Source organism: Pogona vitticeps, chromosome 2 (genome assembly GCF_051106095.1).
Source record: "Pogona vitticeps strain Pit_001003342236 chromosome 2, PviZW2.1, whole genome shotgun sequence".
Classification (NCBI taxonomy): Eukaryota; Metazoa; Chordata; class Lepidosauria; order Squamata; family Agamidae; genus Pogona; species Pogona vitticeps.
In genome coordinates this window covers 83,095,315-83,114,562 of record NC_135784.1, presented here as the reverse complement: position 1 = coordinate 83,114,562, position 19,248 = coordinate 83,095,315, and the positions used below count along the sequence as shown (strand labels likewise).

The following is a 19,248-nucleotide window of genomic DNA, read 5'->3' as shown; positions in this document are numbered from 1 at the left end:
GTGCCAACAGTGGCAGATTTAGGGATGGGGTGGTCCAAAGAAAGTTCCATTTGCCTCTCCCACTCTTCAAAGCGCCTGTGGAAGAAAGATGCTGGAAATTAAACAACAGGGACTAGTTCACAGAAGGGAGGGCGGCAGTGGTGGTAAAAGGAGGTAAACAGGAGGATATACCAAACAGTCTTTATTATTTTTTATTATTTATTCTCCAAAACACAAACAGTAACACATTGCCATTATAAATAAGAATTAGAAATTGTGGTTCATCGTAGTTCGTCAAGGTTGACGACCCATGACCCACATATTTCCCAGGGATTTCCAACAAACCACAAAATAATTTGTCAGGTTAATTTTTTTAGACAGCCTGTGGCTGTTTATAAAAGAAGCTGAGCCCCCCCCCCCCCACTGTCACCCATCCCCTTCCCACTGCCCCATTTTGCCTGCTTTCCTTGGCCTGCTGGAGGTGGAACACAAGCCGCCATTCTGGACGGCAAGCCTGTTCTCTCTGCCTCTGTAGGCACTGAGCAGGCTAACCAGCTAGTGTGGTTCCAGGCAGCAAGCCTGCTCTCTCTGCCTATGGACTGGGCCCATAGGCAGGGAGAGCAGGCTAGCTGGGCAAAACCACGCTGGTGGGTTAGTCTGATCTCTGCCTCTGCAGATGCCAATCAGGTGATTGGTGTCCACAGAGGCAGAGAGAGCCTGCCAGGATGGTTCAGCTCATCAGTACCCACAGAGGCAGAGGTAGAGAGAGAGAGATCAGGCTAGTCTGCCAGAAGAGCGGTTTCCTTTCTGGTGGCCTAGCTTCTGTTCCAACAGCGGTGACAGCAGCGACTGCAATGGTGGCAGCAATGGTGACAGGATGAAGTAGGGAGGTGAAGTGGGACAGTGAGAAGGGGGAAGGGGCAGGCTGTGGAGGCAGAGAGAGCCGGCCTGCTAAACAGCTGTTTGGTAGGTCCGTAGCCAGAGAGAGCAAACTGGGCTGCCGGAACAGCCTAGTTTGCTCTTTGGGCCCAGACTCAATGAAGGGACAAATAAAAGGGTAAATATTCATATTTGTTAGGGCGTCCAGAATTGATGAATACAAAGTGACAAATATTACATGAATCAGCAATTACTGATGAATATCGCAATTCATTTTTTTTAATTTGGCCCCATGTCTAGGGTTGCCAGATGTCTGGCAAAAGGAGGACATGTCCTCCTTTTTAGCCCAATGTCCTCCCTCCGGCAGGCAAAGCTAAAAACCTTCAAAATGTCCGGCTTTTGTAATATTTTATGTTATAATTTTGGATGGGAGGGGGAGAGTTGGAGGTGGAAAGCAGTCTCTAATGGAGTCACAATCTAAGACACCACTTTAGGCTGTAAATCAGCCATGCCCATGTGGAGCCTTTGCTTATGGAGGTGACTTCCTGCTTCATTTCGAGCAAGCTGCGCATAAAGATTAGCAAGGATAGCAAGATACACACACACACACACATACCACGAGTGAGAGGGAACTGGCAAAACGAAAGGAGAGAACTGAGAGAGAGCAGCGGCTGAAGAAGGGCAGGATCTTTTTTTAAGGGGAAAACAGTTTGTGGATTTGTCCGGAGGTATTCGAGCGAGCAGTAGGAGTCGAAAAAGGAGAGACGGCGCTGGTATCTAGAAAAGATTGAGGAAGGCTGGTGGAGAAGAAGTGAAGCTGCAGGAAAGGGGAGCCAGAGCAAGAGCCTGCCAGAGAAAGAGGGAGAGGGAGAAGAGGTGGCAGCCACTGCCACTGCCGCCGCCACAAATTGAGGCAGGAAAGAAAGGGGAACCTTCTCGTAGAGCTTGCCTCAGCACAAGTGAAGGAGCAACAACAGCGGGCGCCATGATATGTCATGTAATTAATAGAGATTATAAGGTAATAATTGTACAATTGGCTGCTTAAATAATGTGGGTTTTTTAGTATTTTGAAAAAAGGCCTACATTGAATTTATTTGTATTTTTTAACATGACTGTTTCTTGGTCGGTTCACTAACAGACATTTCTTGGCAGTTATTGTAATAAAATTGTATTGATTGCGGGTTTAATCCGGAACGATTCAAATGAAGCATTCAATACGTCCTCCTCTGTCCTCTTTTTTGTATTTCTATGTCCTCCTTTTGGCGCCCATGTATCTGGCAACCCTACCCATGTCTAACAACAATACATACTGGGGAAGTGTTGTCAGACTGCTTCTCTGCATAGTCATTGCACGTATTCAGTCATATTGGTTAGGCACAAATAGGTGCCAAAGATTTCTCAATACAGCCTCATATATCTTAGGAACATGAGGTAGAATTGCCTCATACTATTGGAGATTTGAAATATTGTATTGAAAATCAAAATAGGAACATTCTTATATGGGGCACTAAGGCTGGACTGTGTGAGCAAACTATGAATTGTAAGCTGTTGTAAGCACTCACTTCATGTCCTCAGTCTGGAATGTATTTCCTTCTCCACATATGCCTGTGGGACTCAGGCCACACTCAAGGCAATGTTCCTTGACAGAAACTTCCTTTGCCACAGATTAGGAGGGCTCTGTCTCAACCCCCTGGAGGGATTCTTGCAAATGATACAAGCGCAGTTGATTTAGCACTTTGATCTGAAGCACAATGTTGACTCCTCATTGGTTTTACTGAGAATGAGTTCCATGTTGCAGTGGTCCATAACCTTTTTGCCTCCACGGACCAGTTTATCATGTAGGGGGCATCTGTGCATGTGTGAGAGGGGCCATGGGAGGGGCCAGGCATATGTTGGAAGGGCTGTGTGTGCATGGGAGGGGCCGTGGGAGGGGCCATGCATGCATGGGAAGGGCCGTGGGAGGGGCCATGCATGTGTGGGAGGGGCTGTGTGTGCATGAGAGGGGTGTGCATGCATCTGCGCATGCAGGGGGCAGGAGATTTGTCTCCGTGGCCCGATCCTGGCAAGACCATGGACCAGGACTGGTCTGCAGACTGGGGGGTTGGGGACCCCTTCCATATTGGACCAAAGTACATGTGATGCTTTGCTGCATGTGATCTGTACCTGCTTTTCCCCTTTTCTTTTGAGACAATGGTGCTTTAAAGAATGTCATCTAAAGATGGAAGATATGCATAGGGGAAGGGTGTCTTAACACCATCATTCTCAGCATCGTCTCCTGCTAAAAAAGGTCACCAGAACCTGCTTTTTTCCCTGTTAGAAAAATAAATTACAAATTTATATATCTTCTCACCTTGAAGTACTGAATTTATTTGGAAAAATGGCAGAGGGCAAAAGGTTAAGTAAGTCCTTCCCTTGCCTGGGCCTTCAGTTTTAGATTTTGTCCTCCATAGTTTCATTTGGTAAATGGAAAATAAATGAATAAATAAAATTGGAGGTAAGTTCTGCTTAACTGTCCATGATGAAGAGTTTGGCTGTTAGACTATTGAGACTCTGTTGAATAGTATGGTTTTCTCTTGTGTGTAGTCAGCTTCCATTTTCCATCCATCAAGAAAAGCCTAATTTGTTTATTTATTTATTTATTGGACTTATATACCGCCCTATAGTGCTACAAGCACTCTCCGGGCGGTTTACAATTTTTAATTATTCAGGCTACACATTGCCCCCCCAGCAAGCTGGGTACTCATTTTACCAACCTTGGAAGGATGGAAGGCTGAGTCAACCTTGAGCCGGCTACCTGGGATTTGAACCCAGGTCGTGAGCACAGTTTTAGCTTGCAGTACAGCGTTTTAACCAGTGCGCCACGAGGCTCTTGTGCATTTCTCAGTCACCTAGGACAATGTTAGTTTCTTAGAAGCTGCTCTCCATTATGTGCTGATACCTACTAATATTAGGAAAGCATTTATTTGTATTTCACAGGGATGGTGGTTTGTTTTTGGTTCCATTCATCTGTTTACTTTGCTGCAAGGAACAATTTCTTTATGTGTTACTGAGATAGGACATCCTGCTTGTGCCACTAAACATATGAAGAAAAGTGGTCTGAGAGCTGCTCTGCAGAATAAAATGAGTCCCTATCGTGGGAAATTTGGCATCAGTAATTGAGAAATATTCTAATTCTATAGACAGCCTGATGGAATGTCTTTCCCTCTTTTCCTTAACTTGACTGAGATTCACTGAAATTCACAGTTGGTTACAGCAGTGGTTCTTAACCTTTGTTACTCGGATGTTTTTGAACTGCAAATCCCAGAAACCCCAGCCAGCACAGTTGGTGGTGAAGGCTTCTGGGAGTTGCAGTCCAAAACTACTGAGTAACCCAAGGTTAAGAACCAGTGGGTTACAGAACCATACTCAGAATGTGCTTATCAATGGCTCCTTCTTAAAGTGAGAGGAGGCAACAGGTGGGGTACCACAAGGCTTAGTCGTGGGCCTGGTATGCTTTGACTTTTTTACTAATGACTTGGATGAATGGGTGCAGAAAATGCTTCCTAACTGTTAGAGCAGTACAGCAGTGGAATCAATTGTCTCAGGATTCGAGATGGGCACGAACTACAAAAAAAAAAAAAAGTGGTTCATGGTTTGTGTCTATCCACGAATCACAAGTCTTCCAAACTTTTTTTAAAAATGAACTACAACCCAGTTCATTTAAAAAAACTGTGCCTGAAGGGAGGGGAAACTAAACAACTGAAACAGGTTAACTTAAAGGATAATTGAATATCCCTGCAAAATAAAGAGGTATGTCCAGGACTGGAGGAAGCGGGAAAGAGGATGCAGAAAGTATGTTCCCAGTGGGATTGTACTTTTTAAAAGGGAGGATAGGAGGGGACCGGCCACCAACTGAAATAAAGCTGGGAGGTGGGTGGGTGGGAGTGGAGAATGTGTTGGGTTTTAATAGGAGAACTGTTGCCCATTAAAAGTTTTTTTAAATTATTAAAACTTTTAATTATTAGCATGTATATTTTTTAATATTGTAATTTATTATATTCAATAAATTTATTGCAATTTATTATATTTTTTATTGTTACATTTCTTGTGTTCTAAAGTTGTTGTAAGCTCTCATGGGTCCCTTTTGGGAGAAAGGTAGGATTAAAATAAAATAAAACAAAACAAGAGTGACCAGTTAAGCACTGATAAAAAGGTAAAGGGGCAGAGAAAGAAGTCAAAAGAGTAGCTACATCTACATAAAATGTGCTTATACTAATTTATATGTACTGTATTAGTGCAACTTTAGAAAGAATGTGTGCGATTTAAATACCAATACATTTCACCACTGGGGATAAGACCTACGGATAATCTTTGTGTATGCTGTCCAGGTACTAACCATTGATGGACAACTTCAAAGCTGCTGTTCTCTCTTCTTGTGCCTTTTTATCTTTAAATCAGACCTGAACTGCCCTCCAAAACAGAGGGCAGCAGGATGTTGTCAAGTAAGGCACTATTCTCTGGCAAGCCCTTCAAATAGAGGGCTGCCCTCTATAAAATAGGGTACATGGCCATCCTACATAGGGGGTTGCTTTGAAGTCACAGAGTTGAACAGCCTTTCAAGAAAGTTCCTCTCTTAAGCTGCAGGCAGCTGCAGGCAGTGCTGTATGACCTCAATGGAAAAAGTGCTACACAGAACAGCGACTTCTCACTCATATATGTATGTGGATAAGTCCTACCTCTCCTGTGCTTGGTGAAGGTTATTAGTCTTAAGGGAGGCTGCATATCTAGTCAGAGAGTGAGTTCATACAATCAATATGTCTGGGCTTGACCACCTGGACCTGGGAGCAGACATCTGTCAATGTTTAAATATGCTTTCACTCCCAAACAGAATATATGGTTAATACATTAATTTTACTTTACTGGAAGAGGAAGGCTGCCTTAGTGAAGACTCCTTGACTACCATTCATCACAACACACCTAAAGGAGAGGAGGTACACTGGGTACGAGTGGGGGAATATGGCCCAAACTTTTGTTCATCAATATAATTTCATTCCTGAATAATAAAAGGAATGAAGACAAATTTGCCTTATTAAAAGATCCAAGAGGTTCAGAAACAAAACACAAAGAATTGTTAAGAAAGCTGGAAATGAGAAAGGAAAAGAACACTGGATTGTAGAAGGCAGAGAATGTCTAAAAATCCAGGAAACAGAAACATTTTTAGACAAAAATAACTGAGAAAGATGAGGGAAACTGAGTACCCATACTGTCAGAAAACACACACTTGTAACAAAATATTGGAAATTACATACAGTAAGGACTCTTTAAAACACAAGGTTACTTGAGTTTATAATTTTAGATGCTTTATGCACAGCATGTTGAAATTTAACTACTTTCATTCATAGGAATATCAACATATCATGAAAACCTGAATCACCTACAACATTGTCCACTTTTGAACATTTCAAGGCAACCTTTTCATTTGATTCCAGGAAATAAACAAACTATTGATTGATTGATTGATTGATTGATTGATTGATTGATTGATTGATTGATTGATTTGATTTGATTTGATTTGATTTGATTTGATTTGATTTGATTTGATTTTTACCCCGCCCCTCTAGACCATGTCTACTCGGGGCGACTTACAAAATAAAACAGAACAGTATTTCAGCTGGATTGATTGCAGAATGTGTTTTAAACCAGACATGATAATGATCAATGTTATCAATATTGCTGAAGATAAGGTGCATAGATTGGAATTACTGCTGGATCTATCACTGTCACTGTCACTGAGGGTACAGCTCAGAGGCCACATTTTAAAAGGAACTTGTTGGATTACTTATTCTTTTTCTGTGGTGAAACTGACATTTTCATTATTGTTACTCTGATTGTAGAAGTTACTGCACTGCATTATTCTCACAAAGAGGATGGGAGAATACTGAGAAATACTGTCAGGTTCTTTCTAGTGGCAAGCTCTGTTGCTGCATCTTGGAAATATTTATAGAAAAACAAAGAGCAGCATCAAAGAATATTTTCCATAGGATTGATAAGGTAGTGGCACAAACTTGATTTTTTCTGTCAAAATATTTCTCAAAGTAAAAAAAAATATGTTTGAAAGTAATGAGTTGTCATATTAATTATTATCTAAAAGAGCGGTCCCCAACCTTGGGCCTCCAGATGTTCTTGGACTTCAACTCCCAGAAATTCTGGTCAGCAGAGGTGGTGGTGAAGACTTCTGGGAGTTGTAGTCCAAGGTTGGGGACCACTGAAAAAGCTAATTACAGGTAGAGCTGGATAAATTGCCCCAGAGAGAAACCACAGCTGTGATACAAGGATATCTGCAAGCGGGATCTGTCCAGCAGGCTGAGGCAAAGAGGCAGTCCCGAAACCAGCAAAATCAGGGAGCTGGACAGGGGACAGACTGGATTTATCTTCAATGTGCAAGGTATTGTCACTCTCGAATTGGCCTTCTCAGCCACACTAGATGTTTTTCCATGTCCTCCATACAGAGCACGTTTTCCATAGTCTCTTGAGACTGAAGGATGCCTAATCTACAGGTAACTTGTTGCTTACAGCTGGTTGCTTGTGATAGACACAAGCTAGTTAATTCTGAGTGCTATCAGAGGTGCCTAAATTGGTGGATGTTTCTGCAACTGTCATTGTCACATTGGCATCTTTAGCATAATATATCATTCACTAGCTTTGTCTGACACACCAGTTACATCATTCTGGATTACTGTAATGCAATGCCTTTGTTGACAACCTGGAATCTCCAGCTAATGCAACATATAGCTGTGTAAAGGAACCAGGTATTATAATCACATAGTGTCCTCCCTCACATCTCTACTTGGTTCAGACTCATTCCTGGCCTAATTCAAAGTGCCAGTTTTGAAACCTCCATGTGCTTTGGAAAAGGCCTCCTCCAATACATCTACCTACATAGGAAGCTTGTGGTCTGGCACAGCCCACACCCCACCTGCTCAAAACCTTGTGGCAAGGCACTCTCCCCCTATCTCATCCAGAAGTTGCTTGTGGCTTCAAGGTTATCCATGGAAGCCTTTCTGCAAGACTTGGAGTGTGGCAACAGGACAGAGGGCTTGGTCATAGGCACCCAGATCTGGAATCTCCTCCCCAGGGAAGTTTGACTACATTTCCTAATTGCAATGGTATTAACAGCCTGCAATATTTTAAGCACTGTAGCTTTTTTAAAAAAGTATTTCAGATTAACTAGTTTAGCTCTGGTCCATGGGGTTACGAAGAGTCAGATACGACTTAATGACTAAAAAACAGCAACAACTTTAGCTCTTACAGTGTGATTTTTGCTCTTGTAACTAATAATCATTTTGGTTTGCGTACCAGTACCATGTTTTACCATGATCTTTCAGTATGCACATTGTCCTAGATGTTGTTGTTCTATTGCATAATACAACTGCTGCAGTTGTGTTATATCATTATTTTTATTTTAAATTGGTAAATGGCCCTGAGCTAACTGAGGAATCAACAGTGCTGACTAGAGGCAGCCTTCTAGCAAGAAGCAAGCTTGACAGGACCCGCACTTTCCATGCCTATGGCCAACATCCCAGCAGAGCAAAATGATGCCTCCAGTGTATTAGTAAATGTGGAAAGGGATAAACAGAGCAGTGTCTGAAAGACATCGAGCTAATGTTACTTGCTTAGCTTTATTATAATCCTGGGCCTGTAACCCAACCATTATTCTGGAAGGGCACAATTTACCTTGTACAATGATGATTGGCTGCTTCCAACATTGCAATCAAAAGCCCGGACAACAGAATTCCCAGCAGGAATTCTCTGCTGTCCTATGCAATCATTTCAGAATGTGAAGCTTTCTTGGGCACAAAGATATGGCAATGGAGGAAAGCCCCAGATGTTCAGTTCCACCCAGCATGTAGTCAGGGAACTGCTGCCAAATGGCTTCTCTCACTCCTTTTGGGACACAAAGTGGATGAAACTGGCATAGGCTGTTACACTCGTTTGGCTTACTTCCCCTTACAATTCTGGGGGAAATATATTTGTCATCCTATAGAACCCACATCTAGTTCTGTCTGTTATGCACCCTAGTCACCACATGGCAGCTGCTATATGAAGTGCCTTCAAAAGCCTGAGAGACATGCAAACAAGGAAGGACCCGTCAGTGATTCATTTTGTTCCAAGCCACTGCAGGCAATGAGAGGAGAAACAATAAGAAACAAGTGTACACACAGCAAGAGTTACATGGAGAATCATGATGCTTGGTACTTTGCTGCACATCTGATTGATCAATGCACCTCATGAATGCTGACACCGTAGAGCAACCCTGTATCCTTGGTTACTTTTTTTATATTACATATTTGTAGGTAGAATGGACTACGCAAAAGGGGTAATGGCTGAATTCTGTATAAACTGGAGACTTTAAGTTGTTGCTGCTAAAAAGTATTGTGTGGTATTGCTATACCACAGTCCCCATCAGCCCCAGCAGCCTGCATCACTCCAGTCTCCAATGGCAAGGGATGATGAAAATTGTCAATAAGTTCTTGATGTTTATGCATAAGTTCTATAGTCCTGCTGTTGTAACTGATAAGTGTGTATTAATACACATTTGGTTTTACCTTACTGCCGGTTTCAGAATTTGGGAAGCCCATAGACAACATACCTCTAGTGGAGCCATCCATCTAGCTTTTACAGAGGATTTAAGAGTGCAAAAAACTATCATGCATATCCTTTGACCTTCTGAGATACTTCATACAAAATCCATATAAACATAGTACTGTACTGTTATGAGGTTAATCAAAGGACACACAATCTTTGCAAATTTACACAATCTTTAAACCCCTTCTGCATTATCACCATACCTCCTGATGTAGACATCTGTGGTGGTCAACATCTACACTTATTTTTGTGCCTCTTTGATTTACTTAATGAAATCAGCTGCATATGATTTGACTACTTCAATGTGGATTTTGGAATTTTCTAACGGCTAATGTCGCTTCCATTGCTTTGTCCGTACAAAATAAAAAGAGTGATGCTGTTGGCAAAGTGGGCCCTTGGATGGTCTTGGGAAACTGGCAAATGTCCAATAACATCACTCCCTAGAACTGCGTGTCTCCCCCCCTGCTCTGTCAAAGAGAGATGAGAGCGGAAGCCCTTTACCACACACCTATTTGCAGGCCAGTAAATGGTTCCAAATAATGCTTCCTCTCTCCGCATTGTCTACAGTTCCAGTCACAGACATGGACACACACTTTGCCTGTTGTGTCACAGAGGACAAAGAAAACAACTGGTCCTTTTCATTAAAACTTGCTGAGCAAAATCAAATTTCTGAATGAAGGGGAAAAAGCTGTGAAGCCAAGAGAGAGACAAGGAAAGCAGATGCTGCCATGAGAGGGGGAGAAATACGAGTATGGCAGAGCGTATACATTTGCAGTTGTGAGACTTGGGATGATGGCAGAGTTTTTGTAAAGAGTCCTGAAATCTGAACTATTTGCTCTCAAGTGGATAACAGACACGTCTGCTAGAGACCTTGAAACCCTGAGGTTAATTGGTAACATGCTGCGATAACCAGCCCTCTCTGCATGGGTACAGGTCCACTCGCTTGTCCATTTAACCAGCTGTAACATTGTCTTCTTTTCTTAAAAGAAGGTCCACTTGTGGAAAGCTGTGGTTCCAGGCTCTATCATTGTGTGTGTGTGTGTGTGGGGGGGTTAACACCCCACACCATCCCTTTCTCCTTCTTTAAAATACCCAACTAAATCTACTGTTGGTTGCAAAGTCAAAAAATAGTTAAGGTACAATATATCTTTCTGTCTTTTCTTCCCTCATGGCTAATACCATATTTCAGAGGGGAGCTCAGTTACAGTAGTGTGATGGGGGACCTCTGTTGGTTCCAGTCCAAGCCAACACACACCACACACAGAGTTGATTTGGAACAAAAACACAAAAGGGAAAGGCCATGGTAGTTTTGTTCATGTACTGTCTCCCCCGTTAGATGTTATGAGTAGATTGGCCCTAAGCCCAGTTGAATTATTTTATGTGAAATGCCCAGTCCTCCTTCTGTAGTGAATAATTCCCAGAGCCTCCAGCTTTTCAAATATTTCTTATTCACAAGAAGAAGACAATAACTCAATGCATTTTCACTCAGCATATTCTATGAACTTAGTTTGTCTCATGATAATGAGTAGTTTGGTCTCCTTCAGCTTGGCACTCCCCAGTTGCATTGGACTACAGCACCCATAGGATAGAGTTGAAACCTTTTGACTATGATTCCCATAATCTCCTAGCCAGTATTCTGTTTGTGTTCACATAAGGCTTGTGGAACTCACCACAGCTAGTTATGATTACAGATGGGCACGAACTGGAAAAAAATGATGAATCATTGTGGTTCGTGGCTATCCATGAACCACAAACTTTAATTAACGCCCCCACCCCAAAATGAATCTGTTCGCATCTTGTCTTTCAGGTTTGTGCCGGGGAGGGAATTGCCTGCCTGCCTGCCTGCCTGCCTGCCCCTCCCCTCCTACTGCTCCATTGCCTCCTTACTTTCTCTTGAAGCCTCCACCACCACTACCTGACAGGTAGCAGGCCTGGCTTCAAGGACCCTGACTTGCTCCTTCTGTGCATGTGCCCGCTGCTCAGTTGATAGGGGGGGTGGAACATGTGCACATGCAGCAGGCCTGGACCTGCAGCCTGTCAGGATGGGGGGGGTGGCAGAGGAGGGGGCACAATGATGGTAGTGGCAACTTGAAGCCAAGGTAGGGAGCTGACAGGGCACCGGGCGGAGGGTTGGGCAGGCACATCCCCTTTTGCCAAACCAACCTGAGGGGGGAAAAAGTTCAGTGCTTCATTTTGGCAAAATGAGATCCCTGAACCAAACCACCAACCACCCTAGTTTGTGGGTTTTTTCTGGTTTGTGGTTCGGTTCATGCCCAACTTTAATTATGATGAATCTAGGAGGAGGCGGAGCTGCACAACCGGGTGCATCACCAGACACTGTATTGAGAGGCATCCCCCAGTATCTTATCAATTACCTAAACCAAGTTACACCAACCGTACATGAACACCAGAATCCTGGTATAAATGACTTGTACAGATAGTATTTTCCTGTTTAATGGACATCTACTCCAATCTCTGTCGGAACTCACTTTCCCAGGCACCCTTGCAACTCCCAGGGGATCTCAGGATTCCCAGAGCTCAGCAAGGCACTTCCCCCCTGCTCATCCAGGAACATCTTGGAACCAAATAGAGCCAGAGAGGTTATTTTAGCTCCTGCTGCTTTGTGAATTGCATTCCCAAAAATTCAGCTTGTGGGGGTCCCACCTACTTTTGGGGGTGGAAGTCCATTAAATATGAAGATAACATCCCTAGCAACTTGTTCTGTAAAGCTTCGTAAAACAGCTGAATACAAATATTGGGCTGGGGAATATAATATTTTTCATAACATACAATACCCCTGATTACATTTATTGTGCTTTTTCCACACACAAAGGGAGAAAATACTCAATGCAGTCAGAGGCAGGCACTTTGGTGGCACCCAGGAGCCAATTTTTACGCCATGGAACTTCCAGAGGCTACACAGTTTGCCCAAAATTGAGGGAGGGGGACAAGCAAGTAAACAAACAAACCAGAAGTGGCTAGAAGCCCACTTCCAGTTTGGAAAAATTGGCATGTTTTGGTCTTCACCATTGCAGGAGGAGGTGTCATCTCTTTAAAAGGAGAACTGCTACTCCTGGAGGTTTTCCGGAGTTGTAATTCACCTTTTTGGTTGTTGCAAAAGAAGAGGCTGAAGATGTCACACAAAAATTACCTTGAGGGACACATGAGGCCCCAGGGCTGCACTTTGCCAACCATGATACAGGAATTTATAAGTTGGCAGCTGGTTCATCTCAGCTCTTTTTCATGATAAGAGGGGGGGGGGGAAAGAGCCAGCATCTGTCTGAAACTACTACCATGGTGTGTGATTAGATGAATCATGGAAAAGGCTGCAAGAAGGTTTGACAACATAATTAGCTTTTTCTCCAGGATACTGATGTTCTGAGTTTTCCCTTCACTTTTTTTTTCAGCAGGTGGGGTCTGTTTCTGATACACATTCCACAGATCATTTTCCACACAAGAACTGGTCCTTGAACGAAAGAGAATGAGAATATTCTTCTATATGGCCTACTGGATCTCTCTCAACCTCACAAGAAACCTCTCATGGTGCACTGGAACTTTTCTTTCAGCTGACCAATGTTTCATTTCCTGAGCAGCTGACAGCTCTACATCCAGGTTCACCTCTGTGATGAAGTGCATGCAATGTTACTGTGAGAAATTAAAAACGAAGACTTGCAGAATGGTCCATCTGCCTTCCAGGGCAGTGTGGGAAGAAGAATCCCTGTTTGTTGTTACCATTAAGACTAGTTATATAGCTATAGGCTGAAATGCTGTTGTTTAATGTAGTAGGTCACAACTACAGTAGGCTCATTGAATCAATGGAACTAAACAGATGAGCTAACTCACCAAATCCCCACAGATTCAGTTGGCCTACTTCAGCTGCCATGCTAAGCAAAAAGATTTCACACATGGTCTTCAATATATATTTCATGATGTACTTAAATAAACAGCACTGTTACTTTCTAAGAAGCGCCGTCTTTCCTTAGTGACAGTCAGAGAACAATAGTGAATTGTTTTTAGAACAGACAGATGATGGTTCCTTTTGTTTTAATACCCAAGGTGTATTAAATTGTTTGGCTCAATGAGTTGGGTATCAGGAACTTGATTTCCCATTGTATCTACAGACAGAAGAGTCAGACTGTATAGCCTTGGGTAAGCCGAATAGTTCCAAGGCACTTCCAGAAGTTGAGAATGATAAGCCACTTCTGAGTAGTCTATATCTAGAAAACCCTGGAAAGCATTACTGTGAGAATTAACTTGGCAGCACACACTTCTTGTTGTCGTCGTCATTATATTTAGACCATTCCTCATCGTTTGTGTGCATGTTCTACTTTGACAAAAATGTGGTAACCAAAGCTGTATCTTGGGCATTTTCATGATGTCTGGGCTTACTGGCACTCACTACAGTGACAAATGCCTTCATAATGAGTGTTTATTACCATACGAGTTAGAAGCAATTCTGTCTAACTTTCTAATAGCATTTAAACTAAAAACTAAAAGAAAAACAGCTCAGAATTAATCACCAAGTAGTTTCTCAGCATCTCCTTAGCAAAGCAGCTAATGAAACACCTCCTATACATTGACCTTTACTATGCCAATATGATATGAGCAGCCTGCCTAATTTTGCTGCCTAAGATGAATGAAAACACACGAGTACCCATAAACACATGCACCCATATTCCACTACACTGGCAGTTGAATCTTACTTCAGCAGTCAGGACAAGATGATAATTGCCACTTCACCATAAGGCAACAGACAAGGTCAATAGTTTTAGACAGGGCCGGCCCCAGGATGATATAGTTGCCTCAGACAACAGAGAGTTGTGTCAGCAATGAAATTGCTACCAGCACCCACTCCCAGCCTATAGAGCTGCCTGGAGTCTATGCTGCCTCCCAAAGTTAGCTCCTTCTGGCCCATCTATTTAGAATGGTTGGCTCTGAGGGGAACCTTAGAGGGCACAAAAGCATTGGGGGAGGGGCTGCCCCACCAATATTGTATTTCCGTCATGACCACCAAAGCTTCAGGAATAAAATTCTTTCTGCTTAGGAACTGCCTGCTGCATGAAACAACATGAAATCCCATTATCAGACTACTATAATTTTAGAGTGGGAAGCTAGACAAGTGTGTGAATGATACTTAGATATAAATGTTCACAAATGTTCACTTGTGAACATTTAGCAGAGACTAGTTATTACCAACTAATTTGATCTTGTTGCATATATATGAAATAAGAAGCAATTTTTTTTATAAGGGAAAGGAAAGGAAATTTTTAGGATTTAGCTATGTCCTGAGCATTGCTAAGGAAGCTGGCTTTTATACATTAAAGGTATCCTGATGGATGAAGAATTTTATTGAGTTGTGATGATTTGGGCATTTGCCATCCATCACCTCCTCTTGTCTGACTTATAGGGCAATTATAGATGAACTCTAGGCTAAGAATCCTTCCCATGCATTCTTCTTTAATCAAATCTACCACAAACTGGAGTTTTAGTACATTTGCTTGTGGATGTTGCTGGCTGTCTATGACCTTGACCTTTTTGGGGAATACTGAGATGATGGGGCAAATCTGGTATGATAGAGGTTGTGTTTTAGAATCTTCCAATGATTATATGAATCATTTATTTGTATAAAAATGTATATCCTGCCACTCTTCCAATGAATCTGTCTTTTACTCAGATTTGGTTACTGTAGTTAAAAATCACAAAATCATACTTAAAATTACACTATCAATCAAACATAACAGAGTTGAGTTTAGCAGAAAAATATGCAACACACACATAGAAAAGCATTGTTTACATGGTAGAAGGCCAGCAGAATAAAGTAGTCTTCACTAGATGGTGGAGAGCAGCTGAGAAGGTGGAAATTCACCTGAATTCCACAGAGCAAGACGTTCCACACCAATGGTTCAGTTGTAGCTGCTGAGAAGGAACTGCTTCCTGTCCCAATCAGGTATGTCCATGACATCATAGGTGGGCAACAGGAAAGACCTCTTCACTTCCTCTTTAGAAATGGACAGTCTGAAACAGGAGGTAGCAGACTTTAATGGATTCAAGCCTGGAAACAAATTGGTGGCACATAGACACATACACTTGCATACACATATGCAGGCATGCTTACTTCACCTTCTCAGTTTCAGCACAAATTACATAGAACTGTCCCCACATACTTGGCCACTCACTGGGAAGCACTCTTTGTCTGAGGGATAGGCTATTATGACTTTTCCATGAACAGTCCACTGAAGTACTGGGAAATCTCTCATCTCGCTTTTACCTCACACATCATCACTCTTCCTTCCTTTCCACATCATACTCAGGAATGAGGCAGATTTTCCCACCTCTCACTCATTTATCGCTTGAGAGTGAGGAAGAAGGACACCTTATCAGCCACAAATCCCTAATATGGGCTTTTGCCAAGTTCCTCAATTCCCCAATGGCATAATTATCCCTTCAATTCTGCTCTTTTACCAAACTCTATATCCGTCTTAATCCTAGTTGTGAAACTAGCTCATCATCTCAAGATACCATGAGGTGGTTGGACAGCTAACAGGCCTGTCAGGTACTTCTGTCTGCACTGTTTGTCTTGGCTGCTGTTTGATGTTGACCCATCAGCTATCTGTGCCAGGAAGGGACAGGAAAGCTACAGGATGTGGCTGTGAAGCTAACTATGAAAATACTCCTGTCAGAGTTGATGGATTTAATGCTGAGTGAAAAACGAGGGAAAGACAGGAGGGGAAGGTTGGGTAAAAGGAATAGGTGCAACTGGGGAAGTTAATCTAGATTTGTCTTAGGAAACTCCCTGTCACTATCATCATGATGTCACCTTAGGAAGCCCCTGGGATGAGCAGGTTTGTTAGGGAGTAGTCTAGCAGCATTAAAATTAAAATCAAGAAGTGGAAAAATATGAATAAGGCTAGAGGGGAACTGTACTGTCAAAGAAACAACTATTATCCCAGTGCAATTAAAATAAGGGATGAAAAGGCTTTTGGAAAGTACCTGAGCCAGTGCCCCTGGGTGAAATCGAGAAGCACCCTTACCTCACTGATAATTTTGCACATGGGGAAACAGGTGGAAAACAGGGGGAATTGAGACATATCAGTAGATAAAAAATTGAGTCATATCAGTATATAAAAAAATAGATAAGAAGGTGTGATAGTTGGACTGTTGTACTCATATTCTTTCCCACAATGAAGTAAATGCTGGCTGTGCAATTTGAGGAGCTGAAGTTCAAAACAAAGAGAACCATAGCTGTTGTCTTTGGTCTGGGAGGACTCTCCACAGTAGCCTGGAAAAGGGACAAGAAACCTCTGTACAGGGCTATAACTAGGGCAGGATATGTCACTGGAGACCACTGCCAGGATCATCAGCACTGTTCTGTTTTCAGATACAGCCAACTTGTACAGGTCTGAATACTGAACACTGAAGAAAGCCAACACGAAAAAGATCTATTTATTCACAGTGTTGGAGGAGAGATTTGTGGATATCATTGACTGACAGAAAGACAAACATATGGGTTGTAGATCAAAACAAGCTTGAGCTCTTTGTAGAGACAGAAATGTTAAAACTGAAGTTGTCGTACTTTGGACACATCATGTGGAGACAAGACTTACTGGAAAACACAATATGGCTAGGAAAAACTGAAGGCATCAGGAGAAAAAGAACACCAAATATGAGATTGATTGACTTAGAAAAGGGACCCACTTCCTTGAGTTTTCAAGAGCTGAGCAGGGCTGCTAATGATAAGACATTTTGGAAGTCACTTATTCATATGGTTGTCATAAGTCAAAAACTACTTAATGGCACATAGCAATAATATCTAGAGGGGAATATACTAGAGACTAAACAACAACAATTTCTGGACCTATTCATTTTCCTTTTTAGTGGAGGAAGGGCCAAATTCTCCTTCTTTATCATGAGGAGGCTCATAACACAGGGTGAAACAACTGGGAGAAGGTGCCACTTGCCCCAGATTACAACATTACCAGCATTCCTGCGCTCAGGGGAACCGAAGACCATCTGCCTTCTACAGGTCACTGTGTGAGAGACAGTGGGACTGTGGTTGGGCTGCTGCCGGCAGCCAGCTTTTTCTAAGGGAGCCTGGCTCAGTCTCCCTCTGCTTTGAAGGACTGGGCCCTGCTACTCCTGGCTGCCCCACCCCCTCCTCAACATCAGCCACATGGCTGAGGGGGGAGTGGGGCTTTAGAAGGAGCTTTAGAAGGGTTTTTTATTTTAAAAATTGTGATTATTAATTGCCATCAATTAAGAGAGACCCACAGTGGATATGAGGGAACAGGAAGGGGGGAGGGTGTTGGAGGGGGCAGCCATTGAGGTGGTGCTGGGTAGGGGAAGGAATGGTGGTGGGGGTAGAACATGCCCACGTAGGAGAAGAGAGGTTATATATCTTACATTTAGCCCCTCTTCTTGTCCTCCCCCCAACCAGATGGTATCAGTTGACCATATTAGCAAACCCTTGAGCTGCTCAGTGCTGTTGATGAACGCCAGGTCAGTACAAAATAAGACTGCCCTCATCCATGATGTAATTCTGGATGAGGCTGCTGACCTGGCATGCATTACTGAGACCTGGGTAGGAGAGGAGGGTGGTTTTCCCCTCCCCCAGCTGTGTCCGCCTAGGTACTCGGTACAGCACCAATGTCGCTTGGAGGGTCAGGGACAGGGAGTTGCTATAGTCTATAGGAGTTATGTCTCCTAGACCAGGTTTCCTATCACTTTGAGAGGAAGTCTTGAGGGCCTGTATTGTGTGTTGAGCTTATTTGACAGATTGGGGATTCTGTTGGTGTACCGCCCACCCCGCTGCGTACCAACAGTCTCCCTGCCTGAGCTGACAGAGGTAGTCTCGGACCTGGTGTTGAGGACTCCCAGGCTGTTGGTGCTGGGGGACCTCAACATCCATGCCGAGGCTGCCTTGACTGGGGTGGCTCAGGACTTCGTAGTCACTATGATAACCATGGGGCTGTCTCAATGTGTCATCAGCCCAACATATGAGAAGAGCCATACCTTGGACCTGATTTTCTCAACGGGACTGGAAGATGGTGGTTTGGATGTGGAGGGGCTGGTTGTGACTCCATTGTCATGGTCAGACCACTTCTGGGTCAAGTTTAGTCTATTAGCTTCTTCTCCCCTCTGCAAGGGTGGGGGAATCTATTAAGATGATTCGCCCTCTGAGACTAATGGATCCAGATGGTTTCCTGAATGCTCTGGGGGGTTATCCATCTGATATGGTCGGCACTCCTGTCAAAGCTCAGGTCACCCTATAGAATAGGGAGATGACCCTGGCGATTGACATGATTGCACCTAAGCACCCTGCACATAGAGCCCAGACAGCTCCTTGGTATACTTCTGAACTGCGGGCGATGAAGCGAGAGGGGAGACAGCTGGAGCGCAGGTGGAGGAAATGCCGCTGGTAGTCCGATCGAACACAACATAGAGCCCATTATCGGGCCTATTTTTGTAGCAATATGGCTGGCAAAATAGCAATAATTCGTCAGCCACATTGCTTCCTCAGAATGTCATCCAGCAGAGCTGTTTTGGGTGGTCTGGAATCTTCTTCAACTGAGAAATGAGTTTGCCATTCATTTTGAGGGGGAAATCACTCAGATTCGCAGTGGGTTGGACTGCACCATTACTGCAGAATCGGAGGATGTGTCCAGTGTGCCATGCTTAGGTCAAGTATTAATGGATGAGTTTCAATTGTTGAGACCCGAGGATGTGGACAGGGTGCTTGGATCTGTCCATTCTACTACCACTCCACTG

The 19,248-nt window shown here is 43.2% G+C and overlaps 1 long non-coding RNA gene across 1 annotated transcript; it reads left to right on the top strand.

The window, feature by feature from the left end:
- The first annotated feature begins 860 nt into the window (after positions 1-860).
- On the top strand, positions 861-6,349 carry LOC144586765 (uncharacterized). Its single transcript, XR_013541784.1, has 2 exons — positions 861-1,876; positions 6,240-6,349. It is a non-coding gene; the product is annotated as an uncharacterized LOC144586765 (long non-coding RNA).
- Positions 6,350-19,248: the final 12,899 nt, after the last annotated feature.